Raw genomic sequence first — 15,187 nt, 5'->3', positions numbered from 1 at the left:
TTAAAATGTAGAATTGGTAGGATATTCCTCCCCTTCCAATCACACTCCTCTTCTGAAGGCAATGGCTCATGCTGCAGTATGGTTACATGGTGGGCCTCCAGAACTGCTTTGCAATGGTCATTCTTCATGTGCAAGAGTGCCCTTTGGAAGGCTATTTGACTAAATGGAGCATCACAGCCTATCTTCACCTGACATCTCTACACAGTTACTTTCCATCAGTGGTCGCTGGTTAGGAGCCAGCAGTAGTAACCCAGCTGATTTTCCACCCAGAGTACTTTTAAAGATGTGCACCATGCAGGTAGTTTTAAAAAAATGGGGTGGGGGCAGGAGAAGAGAGCAAAGTATAGTCACCGTTAGCTTTTAGGAGGCTTTTGCGGGCAGCGAGAGAAATAGAAAGTCAAAATGGTTAGAAGTGTTTCGTGCATTTTGGCTGAAAAATCAGTCTCAAACCATGGGGTGGAAACAACCAGTAACGTGGAGGGGTGTAATTTTTCTGGGGGTCCAGCAAGCGCGTTTGGTGGCAGGTCGGGTGGGAATTTTTTTTTTGATAGCGGGTAGGGAACCGGCTGTCAAGCCGCCTCTACGCTAGTCTCCCAGATGTCGGGCCTGTCATCGCTGAACAGACCAGACACCAAGCGGCGGGGGAGGCAATTCAGATCATTAGAGAGATTGTTAAGAGGCACTTAAAAAGAGTATTTTAAGCTCAGCTTTCAATTTTATGTGTTCCCCCACGGCTTCCCCGCTGCTCAGGGATCACGTCAGCTCAACATGTCGTGACTGGATTCAGCATTGAATTATCTGATTACCTGACAGATGCATAAAAGTTGTATAAAAGCTCCCATCTCACAGCTGTTCACTTTCCAAGCTCAGAAACTGTTGCTTACTGCATTTGGAAGACAGATTGAGCTTTATGTAGCTTGCAAGTGTTGGAGCCAACTCTCTACCCAGTGCCACCTCATTGCAACAAACTCAGCATTGACAGATTTGCTTCCGTCACCTCACCTTCACCTGCCATCTATTACATCAGAATGGGTACGGTTTACACTCTCTCACCTTGGTCCTCCGAATCCCATCATGATCAGCCCCAACACCAGCAGAACTAGGCACACCAGCAGCACCAACAACACCAACTTTCTCCGCAATCAACTGATGCTGCACAGGACACGGCATCAGTACCCGACCACATTGCTGCCTGGGACGCCAGGGATGGCCTCACCATAGCCACCTTTACTTCACTTGACGCTGTACGCCCTGGCTTCCACAAGGTGCACCAGGTTGGCACCACCCCACACCAACACCATAAAACATCCCTACAATGCCCAAGTCATTCCTTTCACACTCATCACCATTGTGGGGGGGGGTGGGGGGTACCATTATGTTTCACCATTCACTGCAACTCACTAAGCCATTTCCAAAGGTGCACACAGATCTGTCTAGTGTTGAAAATAAAGATTTCAATGTTTGACAGCACATGAACAGAAACTTCACATGAACATTGCCTTAAACACCCAAGTGCCTACCCTTGTGTGTTGTTAGTTGGTATGATTGGACTAGGATGAGGGTGAGTGTGAGGGGTGGTTAGTGAGATGGGGAAGTGATAATGTAGATAGAGAGGGATGGGTAGAGGTGCACCTTTGGAAATGGCTTAGTGAGTTGCAGTGAATGGTGAAACATAATGGTACCCCCCACCCCCCCCACAATGGTGATGAGTGTGAAAGGAATGACTTGGGCATTGTAGGGATGTTTTATGGTGTTGGTGTGGGGTGGTGCCAACCTGGTGCACCTTGTGGAAGCCAGGGCGTACAGCGTCAAGTGAAGTAAAGGTGGCTATGGTGAGGCCATCCCTGGCGTCCCAGGCAGCAATGTGGTCGGGTACTGATGCCGTGTCCTGTGCAGCATCAGTTGATTGCGGAGAAAGTTGGTGTTGTTGGTGCTGCTGGTGTGCCTGGTTCTGCTGGTGTTGGGGCTGATCATGATGGGATTCGGAGGACCAAGGTGAGAGAGTGTAAACCGTACCCATTCTGATGTAATAGATGGCAGGTGAAGGTGAGGTGACGGAAGCAAATCTGTCAATGCTGAGTTTGTTGCAATGAGGTGGCACTGGGTAGAGAGTTGGCTCCAACACTTGCAAGCTACATAAAGCTCAATCTGTCTTCCAAATGCAGTAAGCAACAGTTTCTGAGCTTGGAAAGTGAACAGCTGTGAGATGGGAGCTTTTATACAACTTTTATGCATCTGTCAGGTAATCAGATAATTCAATGCTGAATCCAGTCACGACATGTTGAGCTGACGTGATCCCTGAGCAGCGGGGAAGCCGTGGGGGAACACATAAAATTGAAAGCTGAGCTTAAAATACTCTTTTTAAGTGCCTCTTAACAATCTCTCTAATGATCTGAATTGCCTCCCCCGCCGCTTGGTGTCTGGTCTGTTCAGCGATGACAGGCCCGACATCTGGGAGACTAGCGTAGAGGCGGCTTGACAGCCGGTTCACTACCCGCTATCAAAAAAACAAATTCCCACCCGACCTGCCACCAAACGCGCTTGCTGGACCCCCAGAAAAATTACACCCCTCCACGTTACTGGTTGTTTCCACCCCACGGTTTGAGACTGATTTTTCAGCCAATGTGCCCCTGAAACACTTCTAACCATTTTGACTTTCTATTTCTCTCGCTGCCTGCAAAAGCCTCCTAAAACCTAACGGTGACTATACTTTGCTCTCTTCTCCTGCCCCCACCCCATTTTTTTTAACTACCTGCATGGTGCACATCTTTAAAAGTACTCTGGGTGGAAAATCAGCTGGGTTACCACTGCTGGCTCCTAACCAGCGACCACTGATGGAAAGTGTCTGTGTAGAGATGTCAGGTGAAGATAGGCTGTGATGCTCCATTTAGTCAAATAGCCTTCCAAAGGGCACTCTTGCACATGAAGAATGACCATTGCAAAGCAGTTCTGGAGGCCCACCATGTAACCATACTGCAGCATGAGCCATTGCCTTCAGAAGAGGAGTGTGATTGGAAGGGGAGGAATATCCTACCAATTCTACATTTTAAGAAATAATTGACATATGGCAATAATTTCAAAGCAGTGATTGTTTTATGAATTCCCCTTCCCTGCTGATTTGCTTTGAAAATTCCGCCTCCAACCTGATCTGTTCCTCCCTAGTTCTTCCCCATAGCCTACCCCGTTCCATTCATTCTGTGCCATAGTAATTATGCCTGCTGGCTGCCTATTTTATTCACACACAAATTCCTGCCACTTTGATCTTACAGCAAAAAGCAATGAAACACCATTGAAGGCTGTGAGCATGCTTATATACAATGTGACACTATTTTGAACAATTAAAAGCTTCTGCCTCAGTAAATAACTTTCCAAGCATATGAAGTATTCGTTCGGAAAATTATCTGCTCAGGACATTTCAACTGGATTGGGCGAATGGAAGGATTAGTGGTTTGTAATTGTTTTAACATTTAAACTCTATCGCAATATCATAATACTAATAGTTTAACTTAGAAAAGGGAAAACAAGACAAACACACTGGGCATGAAATTTGACTTAATTGGTAGCACAAAACAAGCGATAACAAATCGGCAGCCCGTTTTACACCCCGCCCGATCTGCTCTTCCTTTTTTATTCCATTCTCAGGATGTGGGCGTGGCTGGCAAAGCCGATGGCATCCAATGCCCATCCCTAGGTGCCCTGAGTGGTTATCTAGGCCAGTTCAGGGGCAATTAAGAGTCAACACATTGGTGTGGAACTGGAGTCATACATAGACCAGACCAGGACACCATGAACCAGATGGGTTTTTACGACAATCCAGCAGCTTCATGGTTACTTTTACTGATCTAGAACTTGCATTTATATCAAGTATTTTGCGACCTCAGGATGTCCCAACGCACTTTATATTCAATTAAGTACTTTTTGAACTAGAGAAATGTAGCAACTCCCCAAAGCTTTTCCACCATCTACAAGGCACAAGTAAGGAGTGTGATGGAATACTCTCCACTTGCCTGGATGAGTGCAGCTCCAACAACACTCAAGAAGCTTGACTCCATCCAGGACAAAGCAGCCTGCTTGATTGGCACCCTATCCACCACCTTAAACATTCACTCCCTCCACCACCGGTGCACCATGGCTGCAGTGTGTACCATCTCCGTGATGCACTGAAGCAACTCGCCAAGGCTTCTTCGGCAGCACCTCCCAAACCCGCGACTTCTTCCACGTAGAAGGACAAGGGCAGCAGGCGCATGGGAACACCACCACATCCAAGTTCCACTCCAAGTCACACACCATTCTGACTTAGAAGTATATCGCTGATCCTTCATTGTCGCGGAGTCAAAATCCTGGAACTCCCTCCCTAACAGCACTGTGGCAGTACCTTCATCACACGGACTACAGCGGTTCAAGAAGGCGGCTCACCACCACCACCTTCTCGAGGGCAATTAGGGATGGGCAATAAATGCTGACTTGCCAGCGATGCCCACATCCCATATACGAATTTAAAAAAAAAAACAATTTGTGCACAGCAAGGTCTCACAAACAGCAATGAGATAAATGAAAAGAGAATCTGGTTTTGATAGTGTTTGAGGGATAAATATGGGTCAGGACCCTGGGGCGAAGTCTGCTGCTCTTCATTGAGTAGTGAATCATCCACCTGAGAGGGCAGACATTTTGGTTTAATATCTCACCTGAAAGATGGCATCTCTGACAGTGCAGCACTCTCAATACCGCACTGAAGTGCCAGCCTAGATTCTGTGTTGCAGTCTCTGGAGTGCAGCTTGAATCCACACACTTCTAGCTCAGAGCCTAGTTTCTAAGTTCATAAACAATTCTAAAGGGGAGATGTTCCTCAGTCTGTGCCCAAGTGCGGTGGGTCGCCTGGGCGTAGTAAAAATCAGAAAACCAGCTGCTGAAATATTTAACAAGATCTATTTTTTTTTAAAGGCTACACTCTAGGTTCCATGCACACCAGCAGATTACACCCATTTTACATGAGATTTGTGCCAATCATGACTCCAATTAATATGCAAATGATCTGGCCCTGGAAACTTTCAAGTAAGTATCTCTCCAGAGATTTTTCAAAAGTGGTACAGCTCACTGCATGGAAATTAATCCCTACAAACATGAGACAACAAAAAGAGATGGTTCACAGTTCCAAAACATTTGACTTTCAGTAATAGAAGGGAGTTCAGGATGAGAACAGGTTTCATACCTCATTTACTGGATTTACAATGCTGCTGGGAAATAACATAATGAACAACCTTACGGCACGAAGGTGCTTCTCCCTTGGAGCTCCGCTTTCTGCACACAGATACTGATTGGAAATTGGATACTGAAGTCTGGATGGAAGAGAATCTTTACTTCAGGGACAGTTTAAATAAAAGTCAGTAGCTATACATTGTCTCAAATCCTGGTTCGATTCGCTTGATGACTGTCCTCTTTATGCTTGCAGGCTGTATTCGGTTTAGCAATGCTTAGAAACAATTTTTTAGCACGCAGCCCTATTATATTTACAACCAAATTCTCAGTATCCTTTCCATGTGACATGAGGCACCTCCCCCGCTAGTGTGAAGTAAGAGTTCAATTTATACATCAGACTTTACAGTGAGTCAGTAAAGAATAACGTTGAAAAAAAGTGTTCCTCTGGTAACTATTGTAACATTTTAATCCATTTATATGGAAGTGAGTAAAATACTCTGACTTGACCAAAGTTAACAGTTTGGGTTTAACGCTCCATCAGAACAGTTCTAACGAAGGCTGCTCCCACATTAGCTGGTAATTTCTTCGCGGCTTCTCCTGCCCCCTAGCCGTAACTTTGGCGGAAACAGGATTTCTACCAAAGTTACAGCAGCACAGCGGTAATTTCCCGGCAAGTAACATATGGGGGTGAATTTCCTCCGGGCTTCTCATGCTCTGTCACCGTAACTTCGGCACAACTTCCATTTATGTGTGTAAACAGGTTTTTCTCCTGAAGTTATGCCGACACAGTGGAAGACGTCCTGAGGAAGTTCATGCTGTATCTTTTTCAGACTCTGATGGATCTGGTGTGCTTTTCAACCAGTTTTTCTTATTTTCAGCAGTTAGCTTTCCCTTTATCTCTAACATTTCATTGTTGATGGAAATGTATTCTCATCTCTGGAAAATTTCACACTGGTCAGGAATAAAGGATGAATTTTCATATTTTTTTGAACTAAAGAAAGACAGACATTTATATAGTGCCTTTCACAACCTCAAGACGTCCCAAAATGCTTTACAGCCAATTAAGTACTTTGAAATGTAGTTACTGATGTAATATAAGTGATGCAAATAAGAAGATGGCATGTATTTAACCTTTGTGATGGGAATATAGTTTACCATAATGTGGTGTCTTGTTGAATACATTTTTGTCATGTCTCAGAGGGATTATGTAAAAAAAGTAAGATTTTATCTAATTCTTTTCCATAGAAATAAAACTGTGGGATTACAGTTTGAGTTGGTATAATGAGTATAAAAAGGAATTGATTTCTCCAATCCATTTACTTTCTCTGGTTATAAGGTGAAGGAATTAAGAGAAATCTGTGATTTTGAATATAATTACTTTTGTGCTGTATTAATCTCAATCTATTTCCATTGCTCATTAATGCACTTGGTAGGTTAACATAGAATATAGGAGCAGGAGTAGGCCATTCGGCCCCTCGAGCCTCTTCCGCCATTTAATGAGATCATGGCTGATCATCCAGTTTCAGTACCCTGTCCCTGCTTTCTCCCCATATCCCTTGATCCCTTTAGCCTTAAGAAATATATCTAACTCCTTGAATATATTTAATGAATTGGCCTCAACTGCCTTGTGTGGTAGAGAATTTCACAGGTTCACCACTCTCTGGGTGAAGAAATTCCTCCTCATCTCAGTCCTAAATGGCTTACCCCTTATCCTTAGACTGTGACCCCTGGTTCTGGACTCCCCCGCCATCGGGAACATCCTTCCTGCATCTAGTCTGTCTAGTCCTGTTAGAATTTTATAAGTTTCAATGAGATCCCCTCTCATTCTTCTAAACTTCAGCGAATATAAGCCTAATCAACCCAATCTCGCCTCATACCTCATTCCTGCCATCCCAGGTATCAGTCTGGTGAATCTTCGCTGCACTCTCTCCATGGCAAGAACATCCTTCCTCAGATAAGGTGACCAAAACTGCACACAATACTCAAGGTGTGGTCTCACCAAGGCCTTGTACAACTGCAGTAAAACATCCTTGCTCCTGTATTTTAATCCTCTCGCTATGAAGGCCAACATACCATTTGCCTTCTTAACCACCTGCTGCACCTGCATGCTTACCTTCAGCAACTGGTGCACAAGGACACCCAGGTCTCGTTGCACTTCCCCTTTTCCCAGTCTATTGCCGTTCAGATAATAATCTGTCTTCTTGTTTTTGCCACCGAAGTGGATAACCTCGCATTTATCCACATTGGGCAGATGCATGGCAAATGCAGTATAATCACCCAACCTGTCCAAATCCTACTGCAAATTAAACAGCAAAGGTGAAAGAAACAAAAGATCAGGATTCATGTTAATACTTTAGAAAAATGTTTGTGTAATGGAATGTTTTAGTTAACTAAGTTCGTCGTTAATGGATTAAAGTGGGTGGGTTGTAAAATGAATGAATGTGGTTGCACTACAGAATTGTATGGAGACTCGTGATGATACAGTTTGAATTTAATGCCAGTTTTCCCTTCAGAAGTAGATTATTTATTTCTGGCAATATCAATTTTCTAGACACTTGTAGTGGAATAAAGGAAAACTGCCCAGGTAAGTCCTGTCCACAAAAAGGACAAATCCAATCTGGCCAATTACCACCACATCAGTCTACTCTCAATCATCAGCAAAGTGATGGAAGGTGTTATTCACAGTGCTATCAAGTGGCACTTACCAATAACCTGCTCACTGATGCCCAGTTTGGGTTCCGCCAGGACCACTCGGCTTCCGACCTCATTACAGCCTTGGTCCAAACATGGACAAAGGAGCTGAACTCCAGAGGTGAGGTGAGAGTGACTGCCCTTGACATCAAGGCAGCATTTGACCAAGTGTGGCATCAAGGAGCCCTTGTAAAACTGAAGTCTCTGGGAATCGGGGGGAAAACTCTCCACAGGCTGGAGTCATACCTAGCACAAAGGAAGATGGTTGGGGTGGTTGAAGGTTGATCATCACAGCCCCAGGATATCACTGCAAGTGTTCCTCAGGGCACTGTCCTGGGCCCAACCATCTTCAGCTGCTTCATCAATGACCTTCCCTCCAACATAAGGTCATAAATGGGGATGTTAGCTGATGACTGCATAGTGTTGAGTGCCTTTCACAACTCCTCAGATAATGAAGCAGTCAAAACCTGGACGACGTTCAGGCTTGGGCTGATAAGTGGCAAGTAACATTCGCGCCACAGAAGTGCCAGGCAATGACTATCTCCAACAAGCGAGAGGCTAACCACCACCCCTTGACATTCAACGGCATTACCATCGCCGAATCCCCCAACATCAACATCCTGGGGGGTCACCATTGACCAGAAGCTTAACTGGACCAGCCACATAAATACTGTGGCAACAAGAGCAGGTCAGAGGCTAGGTATTCTGCGGTGAGTGTCTCACCTCCTGACTACCCAAAGCCTTTCCACCATCTACAAGGCACAAGTAAGGAGTGTGATGGAATACTCTCCACTTGCCTGAATGAGTGCAGCTCCAACAACACTCAAGAAGCTCGACACCATCCAGAACAAAACACCCTGCTTGATTGGCACCCCATCAACCACCTTAAACATTCACTCCCTCCACCACCGGCATACCGTGGCTGCAGTGTGTACCATCTACAAGATGCACTGCAGCAACTTGCCAAGGCTTCTTCGGCAGCACCTCCCAAACCTGCGACCTCTTCTACCTAGAAGGACAAGGGCAGCAGGCGCATGGGAACACCACCACCTCCAAGTTCCCCTCCAAGTCGCACACCATCCTGACTTAGAATTATATCGCCGATCCTTCGTCTAAGCTGGGTCAAAATCCTGAAACTCCCTCCCTAACAGCACTGTGGGAGTACCATCACCACACAGACTGCAGCGGTTCAAGAAGGCAGCTCACCAACACCTTCTGAATGGCAACTAGGGCTGGGCAATAAATGCTGGCCTTGCCAGCAACACACATCCCATAAAGTAATAAAAAAATAAATATACTACACACTACATAAAGCTGGTTCATAGAGCATGCTGCATTTCCTTTAAATTTTATTTAGGTTAAATTTGGGTAGCTAAATTTGCCACTAGTTAAGGTTTGTAAAGGCAATACTGGAGAATGGAACATTTTTCTACTTCCAGCTCCAGAGGAGTAATTTTCTGATGCTGGTTTGGGGGGGAGGTGGGCGTTGAGGCAGTGTATATCTGAAATATAAGCATATGCAGATTTAAATGATTGGAAAATCACATTCAGCACATGCCCAAATTTCCAATATTCATTCACAGCAGGGGAGGCTTCCAACCTGCAATAAAAGTTTGACAGTTCTCACCTTAAGTATTACCACAAGCTGCATAGGTTGGATGCAGGTGGAAGCTCCTGCTACGCTGCCCCAACTACCAATTACCAGCCACTCTTACCACCAACTGCACCAGCACAAGATATCCCATTCTTGGACCATCTGCCCTTGTGAGCTCTGAACAAAACAGTCAATTCAGTAATAAATTATGCAGCATTGTGCTGTGGCCTTGAGACTGCAAGGATCTAATAACCACTTATAGCCAAATGAGAACTAAATGTTGTGAATATTAAGTTACTCACCTTTCCTATCAATCCCGTTAAAACCCCATTAGTATGGTTTGCAAGCTTCCCAGAGCACTAAGACCACCCTGGTCCAAGTCACCAACAACTCCCTTTGCGACTATGACCATGGTGCACTATCCCACTTTGTCCTCCTAATCCTCTCGACAGCCCTTGATAGGGTTAGCCATCCCATCCTCCACTGCCTTTCTTCTTGGTGCATCTCTGGCACTTCCCTCTTGTTGATCTTCTCCCACCTGTACCAATGTAGCCAGCACATCTTCCTACCCCCACAAGGTTCCTTTCTAGGCCCCATACTATTCCTCATCTGCATGCTGCCCTGTAGTGACAGTATCAATAAGTATAGCGCTAGCTTCCATAAGTATAGACATTACGCAACTTTGTGTTTCCACCACCATAGAATCATTAAATGGTTGCAACACAGAGGGAGGCCATTTGGCCTGTCGAGCCCATTCGGCGCTCTGCAAGAGCACTTCAGCTAGTGCCACACCCCCAAATTTGTTTCCTTCAGGTATTTATCCAATTCCCTTTTGAAAGCCATGATTGAATCTGCCTCCACCACCCTTTCAGGCAGTGCGTTCTAGAGCCTAACCACTCGCTGTGTAGAAAAGTTTTTCCTCATGTCGCCTTTGGTTCTTCTGCCAATCTGTGTCCTCTGGTTCTCGATCATTCTGCCAATGGGAACAGTTTCTCTCTACTGTGTAGACCACTCATGATTTTGAACACCTCTATCAAATCTCCTCTCAACCTTCTCTGCTCTAAGGAGAACAACCCCAGCTTCTCTAGTCTAACCACGTAACTGAAGTCTCTCATCCCTGGAACCATTCTTGTAAATCTTTTCTGCACCCTCTCTAAGGCCTTCACATCCTTCCTAAAGTGTGGTGCCCAGAATTGGACACAATACTCCAGTTGACGCCAAACCAGTGTTTTATAAAGGTTCATCATAACTTCCTTGCTTTTGTACTCTATGCCTCTATTTATGAAGCCCAGGATCCCATATGCTTTTTTAACTGCTTTCTCAACCTGCCCTGCCACCTTCAGTGACTTATGCACATATATCCAGGTCTCTCTGTTCATGCACCCACTTTAGAACTGTACCCTTTAGTTTATATTGGCCTAGAAATTCAGTTGGCGCCGCGCCAGGGCTTTAGCGCCAGAAATTTAGCGCCGGCGCTAAGTCCCCCTGCGCGCGCCAAAAATTCAGTAGCGCCGCGCCCAAACGGCTGCCGGCGCTACAGGAGGGTGTCAGCGCCTCGAAATGGGCGCTGACTGCCGCATTGCGGCGCAATTCCGGCGCTGCGGCACCCGATGCGGTGCGGCAGGCTGGGGAAGTGCAGGCCTCCTCCTTCAGTTAAGGAGGAGCTGCCCGCACCCGCCCGCTGGCCGTTGAAATCTTGAAAAAAATGAGCCTGGCACCTCGGAGAAGTGCCGGGCTCGCAGGCCAGACGCATCTGTTCCGCGGGGGGGGGGGGTGGAGAAGTCCGGGGAGGGAGGTGCGGGCAAGCGGCCGGCCGCCGCGCGACCTTAATGCGCCGGCGCTAACTCGCGTAGGACTCTGCTGAAACATCGTTAGTTGCGGCTGCCACGGGCGAGGCGGCCGCAACTCAATTTCGGCGTTGGGGCCCGTCACCACGGCAACCGGGACGCTGCGCACACCGATGACGTCATCGGTGCCGGCGCAGCGCAACCGGTCTAACGCCGATGGCAGGGCCCCACTGAATTTACAAACCGGCCATAACTCCGGCGCTAGGCCCTCTAGCGCCTCAAATGGGGCGCTAACCCTACTGAATTTTCAGCCCATTGTCTCTCCTCGTTCTTCATACCAAAATGTATCACTTTGCACTTCTCTGCATTAAATTTCATCTGCTGTGTGTCCGCCCATTTCACCAACCTATCTATGTCACTATCCTCCTCACTGTTCACTATACTTCCAAGTTTTATGTCATCTGCAAATTTTGAAATTGTATCCTGTACACCCAAGTCCAAGTCATTAATATATATCAAGAAAAGCAAGTTGGATTCAAAACTGGCTCAGAGACAGGAAGCAGAGGGTAATGGTTGCTGGGTGTTTTTGTGACTGGAAGGCTGTTTCCAGTGGGGCTCCTCAGGGCTCAGTACTTCAACTGTATAAAACACTAGTTAGGCCTCAGCTAGAGTACTGCGTGCAGTTCTGGTCACCACATTACAGGAAAGATGTGATTGCACTAGAGAGGGTACAGAGGAGATTTACAAGGATGTTGCCGGGAGTAGAGAATCTTAGCTATGAGGAAAGACTGGATAGGCTGGGTCTGTTTTCCTTGGAATAGAGGAGGCTAAGGGGAGATCTTATTACGGTGTATAAAATTATGAGGGGCATAGCTAAAGTGGATAGAAAGGACCTATTTCCCTTAGCAGAGGGGTCAAAAACCAAATGGCACAGATTTAAAGTAATTGGTGGAAGGTTTAAGAGGGGATTTGAGGGGAAATTTCTTCACCCAGAGGTTGTGGGGATCTGGAACTCACTGCCTGAAAGAGTGGTAGAGGCAGGAACCCTAACCACATTTAAAAAGTACTTGGATGTGCACTTGGGATGCTCTAACCTGCAGGGCTATGGACCAAGAGCTGGGAAGTGGGATTAGGCTGGATAGCTCTTTGTTGGCCGGCGCGGACACGATGGGCCGAAATGACCTCCTGCCGTGCTGTAACTTTCTATGATTCTATGAGTGGATTGGGAAAATAGATTAAAGGGTAAGACGATACATGATCAGTGGTGTACATTTAAGGAGTTATTTTACAACTTCCAAAAAAAATATATTCCACTGAGAAGAAAAGGGTGTAAAAGAAAAGACAGCCATCCGTGGCTAAGTAAAGAAATTAAGGACAGTATTCGACTAAAAACAGGGGCATATAAGGTAGCCAAATCTAGTGGGAGGATAGAGGATTGGGAAAACTTTAAAAGACAGCAAAAAATAACAAAAAGATTGATTAAGAAAGGGAAGATAGATTATGAAAGTAAATTAGCTAAAAATATAAAAACAGATAGTAAGAGTTTTTATAGTTATATAAAAAGAAAAAGGGTGGCTAAAGTAAATGTTGGTCCCTTAGAGGATGAGACCGGGAAATTAATGGTGGGAAATATGGAGATGGCAAAAACACTGAATGAATATTTTACATCAGTCTTTACAGTAGAAGACACTAAGAATATCCCAACACTGGACAAACAGGGGGCTAAAGGGGGGGGGGGAGGAGCTAAACATGATCAAAATCACTAAGGAAGTGGTACTCGGTAAAATAATGGGACTCAAGGCGGATAAATCACCTGGACCCGATGGCTTACATCCTAGGGTCTTGAGGGAAGTGGCGGTAGGGATTGTGGATGCATTGGTAATAATTTTCCAAAACTCCCTGGACTCGGCAAAGGTCCCGGCAGACTGGAAAACTGCTAATGTAACACCCTTATTTAAAAAGGGCAGTAGACAGAAGGCTGGAAACTATAGACCGGTTAGCCTAACATCTGTGGTAGGTAAAATTTTGGAGTCCATTATTAAGGAGACAGTAACAGGACATTTGGATAATCATAATTTAATAGGACAAAGTCAGTATGGTTTTATGAAGGGGAAGTCATGTTTGACAAATTTGCTGGAGTTCTTTGAGGAAGTAACGTAGAGGGTGGATAAAGGGCAACCAGTGGACGTCGTGTATTTAGACTTCCAAAAGGCATTTGACAAGGTGCCACACAAAAGATTATTGCTTAAGATAAAAAATCACGGGATTGGGGGTAATATTCTGGCATGGATAGAGGATTGGCTATCTAACAGAAGGCAGAGAGTTGGGATAAATGGTTCATTCTCAGACTGGCAATCAGTAACTAGTGGTGTTCTGCAGGGGTCAGTGCTGGGTCCCCAACTCTTTACAATCTATATTAACGATTTGGAGGAGGGAACTGAGTGTAACATATCAAAGTTTGCAGATGATACTAAGATGGGAGGGAAAGTAGTGAGTGAGGAGGACATAAAAAACCTGCAAGGGGACATAGACAGGCTAAGTAAGTGGGCAGAGATTTGGCAGATGGAATACAATACTGGAAAGTGTGAGGTTATGCACTTTGGCAGAAAAAATCGTAGAGCAAGTTATTATCTTAATGGCAAGAAACTGGAAAGTACTGAAGTACAAAGGGATCTGGGGGTCCTGGTGCACGAAACTCAAAAGGTTAGTATGCAGGTGCAGCAAGTGATTAAGAAGGCCAATGGAATGTTGGCTTTCATTGCTAGGGGGATAGAATATAAAAATAGGGAGGTATTGCTTCAGTTGTACAAGGTATTGGTGAGACCGCACCTGGAATACTGCGTACAGTTTTGGTGCCCATACTTAAGAAAGGACATACTTGCTCTCGAGTCAGTACAAAGAAGGTTCACTCGGTTAATCCCGGGGATGAGAGGATGGACATATGAGGAGAGGTTGAGTAGATTGGGACTCTACTCATTGGAGTTCAGAAGAATGAGAGGCGATCTTATTGAAACATATAAGATTGTGAAGGGGTTGGATCGGGTGGATGCGGGGAAGTTGTTCCCGATGATGGGTGAAACTAGAACTAGGGGGCATAGTCTTAGAATAAGGGACTGCTCTTTCAAAACTGAGATGAGGAGGAACTACTTCACTCAGAGGGTGGTAGGTCCATGGAATATGCTGCCCCAAAAAGCTGTCGAAGCTACATCATTACATAAATTTAAAACAGAAATAGACAGTTTCCTAGAAGTAAAGGGAATTAAGGGTTACGGGGAGCGGGCAGGAATTTGGACATGAGTCTAGGTTCGGATCGGTCATGGCCCTGTGGGTAGCGGAGTGGGCCCAGGGGCCATGCAGCCTGATCCTGCTCCTATTTCGTGTGTCTAATTCTGTTAGATTCAGGAGATGGTTCTGTGATAGTGGATTGGCGGTTAGGATCAGATTACCCATGATCTTATTGAATGGCGGAGCAGGCTCGAGGGGCCGATTGGCCTACTCCTGCTCCTATTTCTTATGTTCTTATGATAGTACTGACCCCTGGGGAACACCACTGTATACCTTCCTCCAGTCCGAAAAACAACCGTTCACCACTACTCTCTGTTTCCTGTCACTTAGCCAATTTCGTATCTATGCTGCCACTGTGCCTTTTATTCCATAGGCTTCAACTTTGCTGGGAAGCCTATTATGTGACACTTTATCAAACGCCTTTTGGAAGTCCATGTACATCACGTCAACCGCATTGCCCTCATCAACCCTCTCTGTTACTTAATCAAAAAACTCAATCAAGTTAGTTAAACACGATTTGCTTTTAACAAATCCATGTTGGCTTTCCTTAATTAATCCATACTTGTCCAAGTGACTTAATTTTGTCCCTGATGATTGTTTCTAAAAGCTTCCCCACTACCAAGGTTATACTGAC

This window comes from Somniosus microcephalus, chromosome 2, assembly GCF_052327205.1.
Source record: "Somniosus microcephalus isolate GS21.2 chromosome 2, FLI_Smic_1.0, whole genome shotgun sequence".
NCBI classification, from domain to species: domain Eukaryota; kingdom Metazoa; phylum Chordata; class Chondrichthyes; order Squaliformes; family Somniosidae; genus Somniosus; species Somniosus microcephalus.
Note: the sequence above shows the minus strand (reverse complement) of the source record.